At 39.6% G+C, this 8,160-nt stretch overlaps 1 protein-coding gene across 1 annotated transcript in view; it reads left to right on the forward strand.

Annotated features, from left to right (window-relative positions):
- Positions 1 to 7,912: 7,912 nt before the first annotated feature.
- foxd7 (forkhead box D7) overlaps positions 7,913 to 8,160 on the forward strand; it is a 1,533-nt gene continuing 1,285 nt past the window's right edge. Inside the window, exon 1 of the mRNA XM_060902603.1 lies at positions 7,913 to 8,160. This exon is cut by the window's right edge and continues 1,285 nt beyond it. The gene's annotated coding sequence lies outside the window, so the exon portion shown is untranslated.

An 8,160-nucleotide genomic window follows, 5' to 3' on the forward strand; every position in this document is an offset into this window, starting at 1 on the left:
CTCACTAATTATCCACACTACAGGATTTCTTGTCTTAATTGGCAACTAAACCAAATCTTGATTAGCCTATATGTTAATAAATCAGTTAAAGATGCTGTTTCACTGAACTCCAGGTGTGACCTTTAAGCTGACTGAAATAAGAAGTACATCAGTAAAATCTCATCCATCCATCCATTATCTGTAGCTGCTTATCCTGTGCAGGGTCACGGGCAAGCTGGAGCCTATCCCAGCTAACGAGAGGCGGGGTACACCCTGGACAAGTTGTCAGGTCATCGCAGGGCTGAGACACAGCGACAAACAACCATACACATTCACACCTATGATCAATTTAGAGCCACCAATTAGCCTAGCCTGCATGTCTTTGGACAGTGGGGGAAAGTGGAGCACCCAGAGGAAACCCACGCTGACACGGGGAGAACATGCAAACTCCACACAGAAGGGCCCCTGTCGACCACTGGGCTCAAACCCAGAATCTTCTTGCTGTGAGGCGACAGTGCTAACCACTACACCACTATGCCGCCCCCAATAAAATCTCAGTCAAGTGGAAATGCTTTGAGACTGAAAGTATTTCTGTTGAGAATTTTAAGAATGCTCCTTGTATTGATTAGAACTGTAGACTGGTAGCTGACCACAAGTGAATACTTACATGGTGTTTATTCAATTTTTTCCAGTTATATGTATTCACAGCATTTTATCCAGGGAATCTATAGTGTACATGTCTGATTAGTCTGCATTTTTTTTAACCCACAGATTTATAACACTGAGTACCAAAATGATTGAAATTTTATTCTTTAGTGCCAAGTTTGGAGGTGATCAATTCTGTTATAGATTTTACTAGTTCATCGCAAACAATTAGAATATCAACACAACTGTCTACCAGGAGACTTTAGAGCACTTCATGCTTCCATCTGCTGACAAGCTTCATGGAGATGCTGATTTCCTTTTCCAGCAGGATTTACCACCTGCGTACAATGCCAAAACTACTACATGGTTTGCTGACCATGATATGACTGTGCTTGATTGGCCAGACAACTTGCCAGACCTGAACTCCAAAGAGAATCTTTGGGGTATTGTTAAAAGGAAGATGAAAAACACCCGGCCCAAAAATACAGGCGAGCTGAAGGCCGCTATCAACCAACCTGGGCTTCAATAATACCTCAGCAGTGCCACAGGCTGATTGCCTCCATGCCACGCTGCATTGATACAGTAATTTGTGGTAAAGGAGCCCCAACCAAGTATTGAGTGTATAAATGAAGATACTTTTCAGAAGTTGGACGTTTCTGGATTGTAAATTCTTTTTTGATTGATCTTAGGAAATATTCTACAACCCCGATTCCAAAAAAATTGGGACAAAGTACAAATTGTAAATAAAAACAGAATGCAATAATTTACGAATCTCAAAAACTGATATTGTATTCACAATAGAACATAGACAACATATCAAATGTCGAAAGTGAGACATTTTGAAATGTCATGCCAAATATTGGCTCATTTGAAATTTCCTGACAGCAACACATCTCAAAAAAGTTGGGACAGGGACAATAAGAGGCTGGAAAAGTTAAAGGTACAAAAAAGGATCAGCTGGAGGACCAAATTGCAACTCATTAGGTCAATTGGCAATAGGTCATTAACATGACTGGGTATAAAAAGAGCATCTTTGAGTGGCAGCGGCTCTCAGAAGTAAAGATGGGAAGAGGATCAACAATCCCCCTAATTCTGCGCCGACAAATAGTGAAGCAATATCAGAAAGGAGTTTGACAGTGTAAAATTGCAAAGAGTTTGAACATATCATCAAAAGATTCAGAGAATCTGGAAGAATCTCTGTGCGTAAGGGTCAAGGCCGGAAAACCATACTGGGTGCCCGTGATCTTCAGGCCCTTAGACGGCACTGCATCACATACAGGCATGCTTCTGTATTGGAAATCACATAATGGGCTCAGGAATATTTCCAGAGAACATTATCTGTGAACACAATTCACAGTGCCATCCGCCGTTGCCAGCTAAAACTCTATAGTTCAAAGAAGAAGCCGTATCTAAACATGATCCAGAAGCGCAGACGTCTTCTCTGGGCCAAGGCTCATTTAAAATGGACTGTGGCAAAGTGGAAAACTGTTCTGTGGTCAGACGAATCAAAATGTGAAGTTCTTTATGGAAATCAGGGATGCCGTGTCATTCGGACTAAAGAGGAGAAGGACGACCCAAGTTGTTATCAGCGCTCAGTTCAGAAGCCTGCATCTCTGATGGTATAGGGTTGCATTAGTGCGTGTGGCATGGGCAGCTTACACATCTGGAAAGACACCATCAATGCTGAAAGGTATATCCAGGTTCTAGAGCAACATATGCTCCCATCCAGACGACGTCTCTTTCAGGGAAGACCTTGCATTTTCCAACATGACAATGCCAAACCACATACTGCACCAATTACAGCATCATGGCTGCGTAGAAGAAGGGTCTGGGTACTGAACTGGCCAGCCTGCAGTCCAGATCTTTCACCCATAGAAAATGTTTGGCGCATCATAAAACGGAAGATACGATAAAAAAGACCTAAGACAGTTGAGCAACAAGAATCCTACATTAGACAAGAATGGGTTAACATTCCTATCCCTAAACTTGAGCAACTTGTCTCCTCAGTCCCCAGACGTTTACAGACTGTTGTAAAGAGAAAAGGGGATGTCTCACAGTGGGAAACATGGCCTTGTCCCAACTTTTTTGAGATGTGTTGTTGTCATGAAATTTAAAATCACCTAATTTTTCTCTTTAAATGATACATTTTCTCAGTTTAAACATTTGATATGTCATCTATGTTCTATTCTGAATAAAATATGGAATTTTGAAACTTCCACATCATTGCATTCCATTTTTATTTACAATTTGTACTTTGTCCCAACTTTTTTGGAATCGGGGTTGTAATAATCTGAGATACTGGATTTGCGACTAGCACTGTTGGAGCCCAGTGGCCGGCAAGGGCCTTTCTGGGTGGAGTTTGCATGTTCTCCCCGTGTCCGCGTGAGTTTCCTCCGGGTGCTCCGGTTTCCCCCACAGTCCAAAGACATGCAGGTTAGGCTAATTGGTGGCTCTAAATTGACCGTAGGTGTGAATGAGAGTGTGAATGGTTGTCTGTGTCTATGTGTCAGCCCTGTGATGACCTGGCGACTTGTCCAGGGTGTACCCCGCCTCTCACCCATAGTCAGCTGGGATAGGCTTCAGCTTGCCTGCGACCCTGTAGAACAGGATAAAGCGGCTACAGATAATGAATGGATGGATTTCTGACTTTCATGAGCTATAAGCCATAATCATCAAAATTAAAACAAAAAAGTCTTGAAATATTTCACTTTACGTGTAATGAAGATAGAATATGTGAAACTTTATCTTTTTGAATTAAATTATGAAAAAACTTTTTCAAGATATTCTAATTGTCTGAGATGCACTAGTATATGTTTACAGTCTCAACACCGGCAGGCGGCGCAGGTGACCGACACTGACACGCGCAGAAGAAATTTCACACTTATATCATTGCGCCCTCTGATGGCCAAAATAGCTTACAACAGCATGAGGAGAAAAACCAAATCCTCCAAGCCTCTCTCTCTCATATATCTCATCTCATCTCATTATCTCTAGCCGCTTTATCCTTCTACAGGGTCGCAGGCAAGCTGGAGCCTATCCCAGCTGACTACGGGCGAAAGGCGGGGTACACCCTGGACAAGTCGCCAGGTCATCACAGGGCTGACACATAGACACAGACAACCATTCACACTCACACCTACGGTCAATTTAGAGTCACCAGTTAACCTAACCTGCATGTCTTTGGACTGTGGGGGAAACCGGAGCACCCGGAGGAAACCCACGCGGACACGGGGAGAACATGCAAACTCCGCACAGAAGGGCCCTCGCCGGCCACGGGGCTCGAACCCGGACCTTCTTGCTGTGAGGCGACAGCGCTAACCACTACACCACCGTGCCGCCCTCTCTCATATATATATATATAAATAAAATTAGTGCATGCAGCATTTTAGGTATTAGTGTCCCCCTTTTGGACAAGTGTACTATGATCAGGTAAAATGGGCCACTTGAGATTGGAGAGCAAAACCACAACATTAATACAAAACACAACAGTTAGCGAATGGGGACCAAATTTCCCCACAAGGATAGAAATATCTGAAAATTGTGACCTTTAACTGGGGAAATTTGGCTGATCCCCACGAAAAAAACTGCTTTAAAAATTGCTATATAAGCCAAAAAGCTTCTATTTGGTTACTGAAATTAATATTTATGTTCAATTAATTAGCCGCAATAATAATAATAATAATAATAATAATAAAAAGAAAGTCTTCACAAGGATAGTAAGACGAACGTGTGTGTGTTTAATAAATACGAATATTTCAAGTCCAGATTTGCAATTCCAGTCTTTGTAGAAACTATAGCTCAGATATTTTTAAATAGCCAGCATCAAATCCCTGATTAAAGGCAGTTCAGAAGGTGAAAAGGAAATGGAGCAGCAAGTAAGATGCTTTGGAGTTTTTGTTTGTTTGTTTGTTTGTTTGTTTGTTTGTTTTTAGGCTAAAAGATGCTTTGTTGCATACGTCAGCTTTTTATTATCGAGACCATACATGTATTAAAACATATCATTTATTGAATCATTACTTCTCGATTTTTTTGTGTGTAATAATATATCCACCATATTATAGAAAATAAAATTTAGTATATCAGGACACTTACCATGCGGTTTTCTTCTCTCTCGAAAATCAGACATGGACACGCCCATCACAGGAACCTTATCCGGTCTATTTTACCCCTTTTCACCTGACTAATATGTTTATGAATAAAAACAAACAAAAACGCTGATAACAGTGAAAGAGTTCTGAAATAATCCGAATTAGAATAATACGAATTTATGATCACTTTTGCTGTAATGATTTCCTAAATGAAAGTGTTTTCGGTGTGGATCAGAACGAATTCAGCGTGTTTACATTTCAAATGTGACTGAATTTTTCTCAAAGCATCTAAGGCGGTGTAAATATTTTACTGTATATTATTTGTTTTTAATTCTCTCTTTAATTACCTAATTATGACTTATTCATATCATAATTTATACTATGTCTGTAGTACTTTTTTTTTAGTTGCATTTTAATTTAGCAACATTCCAAGCTGTAAATGTAGAGATGAGGATAAATAGCCGAGCTGTTTTAGGGTTTCCTGGCTAAAGTTCGTTCCTCCATAATATGAACAGCCAGAAGAAGAAAAAAATAAAAGAAAAGAAAAAAAGGCCTGATTTTTAGTGTGCTACAGGGTGGCGGTGTTGGAAAGGATTTATAGTTTCCATATTGCACAAGTGTGCGGATGGTCCGTATGAGTTAATAGGCTGCAATATGTCTCTCCTGTTAAAATGGCTTTCTGTCGGCTGGGTTTGTAAAGCAGCAGTGAGTGTTCATGTCCTGTATAAGAATGAGAACAGTGGCCACAAATCACTAAACGTGCCGGACACTAGAACACAGAGAATGCCACAAAAACTATATATTTAGGAAAGTCGAGTGTCTTGTAAAATTTTGTGGCTTAGAGGATGCATTAAAAAGGCTAAGTAAGACAACTGAGAGAAAAAGACAGCAGAAATACTAAAATAACACTTTGTGAATTCGGTTTTAATTGTGTGTTTGCTTCCTTTTTATCGCTTTTTTTCCCCTTCTTCTTCTTTCAATTTTGTGTTGCCTTAAAAATAGCTGTCCAGCTAAATTACAAACTGCTCCATAATGCTTCCTGGTGCTACTTTTTACAGAAATAAAAGATTTTCTCTTTCTTGCTTCCAATTGTTATCGTTTTTCTATCAAACAAATTCCCCAGTAAATGACTGACGGGACAAGAAAGCATGCGTATAATAACCTTGTCGTCGTGTTTGTCTGCTTTATTTCCTTCAAGTGTATTTGTTAATCATTGTGTTTATAATCATTACATTATAAAGACTATAAATAGCCTATATCTATATTCATTCTTGCAAACATTATTTTGTCCCATGCCTTAATTAGACTAAATAAAATACCCAGCTCAAAAACTAAACAGTAATGTCATTAATTTCTCCTTCTTGCCTGATACAGTATATAGAACCGTAGCCCTGCATGGATTCGGTTATTTTGCGTCTCTTTCCGTGATTGAAACCAAACCCCGCGCGTATTTCCGCCGCCTCGGACCTGTTTCTAATATCAGCACATGCGTGATAGATTTGGTAAATCCAGTGCAGCTTTTCTGCAATATTGTAGCCCACCAGGGCCAAAGTCCGGGACTGATAACGATTACAGGCAGGAAATGTGAGCATCCCAAACAAAAGAGGGGGAAAAACTAAGCAGAATTAAACACAACCAACCAGAGGCCTGTTCAATTGGGAACACACACACACACACACACACACACACACACACACACACACTCACTCACTCTCTCTCTCTCTCTCTCTCTCTCTCTCTCTCTGTGTGAGAGCTCCGACTGGTTTTTATCTCTGAAAAGATCTTTTCGCTTTCATCCCACCTGCTAACTGGATTAGTCTGCATGATGGACTTCATTTTTGCCGACTCATTAAATGTGTGTGTGTGTGTGTGTGTGTGTGTGAGAGAGAGAGAGAATCAGGTGAAAGTGCACCAGAGTTACCTCGCTGTAAATTATCTTCATTGCACATTAAATCAGCTTTTATTAATGCCATAATTACTGTTAAATATAGCAGCTCTTTTGATGGTGCCAAGCCTCTAAAGTTCCTTTCATTATTATTATTATTATTATTATTATTATTATTATTATTATTGTTGTTGTTGTTGTTGCATAAGTGCACCTCACACTCTGCACCTTACTGTGTTTGGCTACATTGAATACATACTGCAATCTATACTGCTGCTTTTTAAAAGGTGTTTTATATATATATATATATATATATATATATATATATATATATATATATATATATATATATATATATAATTTTATTTTTTATTTTTTTAATTGCTGTGATCTGAGCCCTCAAACAGTGTTTCGTTGTATAGTAATGTGCAATGACACCAAAGACTCTCTCTATAAGAACCACATGATAATAGTTCTTATGATTATTGGAATAATAATAATTATTATTATTATTTTTAATTCTGCTTTCTAATAACACACTGAAGGTTTTCTTATAGTCCGTGTGTGCAATTTTCAGCGTCTTCACCTGCTGAACTTGGCTTTAGAAGGGGGCTGAGTTTAACACCCCTCACTCCTAAAGCGAAAATGGTTTTCGTTCTCTTAATACTGGATCCATGCTTTTGCTGCCCATTAATACATTTTCAATATTCTGTTTTCAGTCACGTCAAATTGCTGCATGTGCGATCAACGTGTTTATCAAAAAATAACGACACATTTCAAGCTTTAAAAGGGAGTTATTCCAAAAATAAATATTTTCACCAAGACAAAACAAAACAGCAAGAACAGTAGAGGGAACCTGATTTAAAAAAAAAAAAAAACTTCCAAACATGTGCTTTATTAATCAGCTTAATTTATTGCTGTCGTGCATTATGAAGTTATTCACCTATTACGCACACACGAGAATTTACAGCGTTATATCATTTCATAATTTCAGAAACACTGCCATGGACCTGAGCTGCCTCTCTGGTGCCTGATCTGATCTCAGCACCGTTATAACGCCTCTAATTGATCGCAGTAAAATGTGCGCGCGCTCGCCTACTGTTTTATTCCTTGTGGTATGTTTATGGTTATGATTTTGTATAGATTGTCGAGGTGTGTGTGTGTGTGTGTGTGTGTGTTGTGTGCTCCCTGCTCCGCTGAAGTTGATCTTCTAGAATATGCCCACACTTCATCATGACATCATGGTCACCTGATCCGAGCTGAGAGGAAATCCTGCTGCTTTGGAGAGGATGCTGGACATTGCAGAGGAACATAGCTCGTAGCGTCACCAGCTTTTTTTTCCTCCTCCTGGCTCCAATGTTGTGAAACGGCTTTGTTTTCGGTAAAGCAAAGCAAAAGCACTTTGTGTGTGTGTGTGTGGGTGTGTGTGTGGTCTGATCCTACTGGTCAGTCTAAGGTACTTTTATTGTTGTTTCAAAGAAGTGAGCCAAGTTCAGAGCGTCTCGGATCCTTTATTGTCTCACCTGTTGAAGCAGGTGAACTCGGACCAGTTTGGATTTGCTA

This window comes from Neoarius graeffei, chromosome 20 (assembly GCF_027579695.1).
Source record: "Neoarius graeffei isolate fNeoGra1 chromosome 20, fNeoGra1.pri, whole genome shotgun sequence".
Lineage (NCBI taxonomy): Eukaryota > Metazoa > Chordata > Actinopteri > Siluriformes > Ariidae > Neoarius > Neoarius graeffei.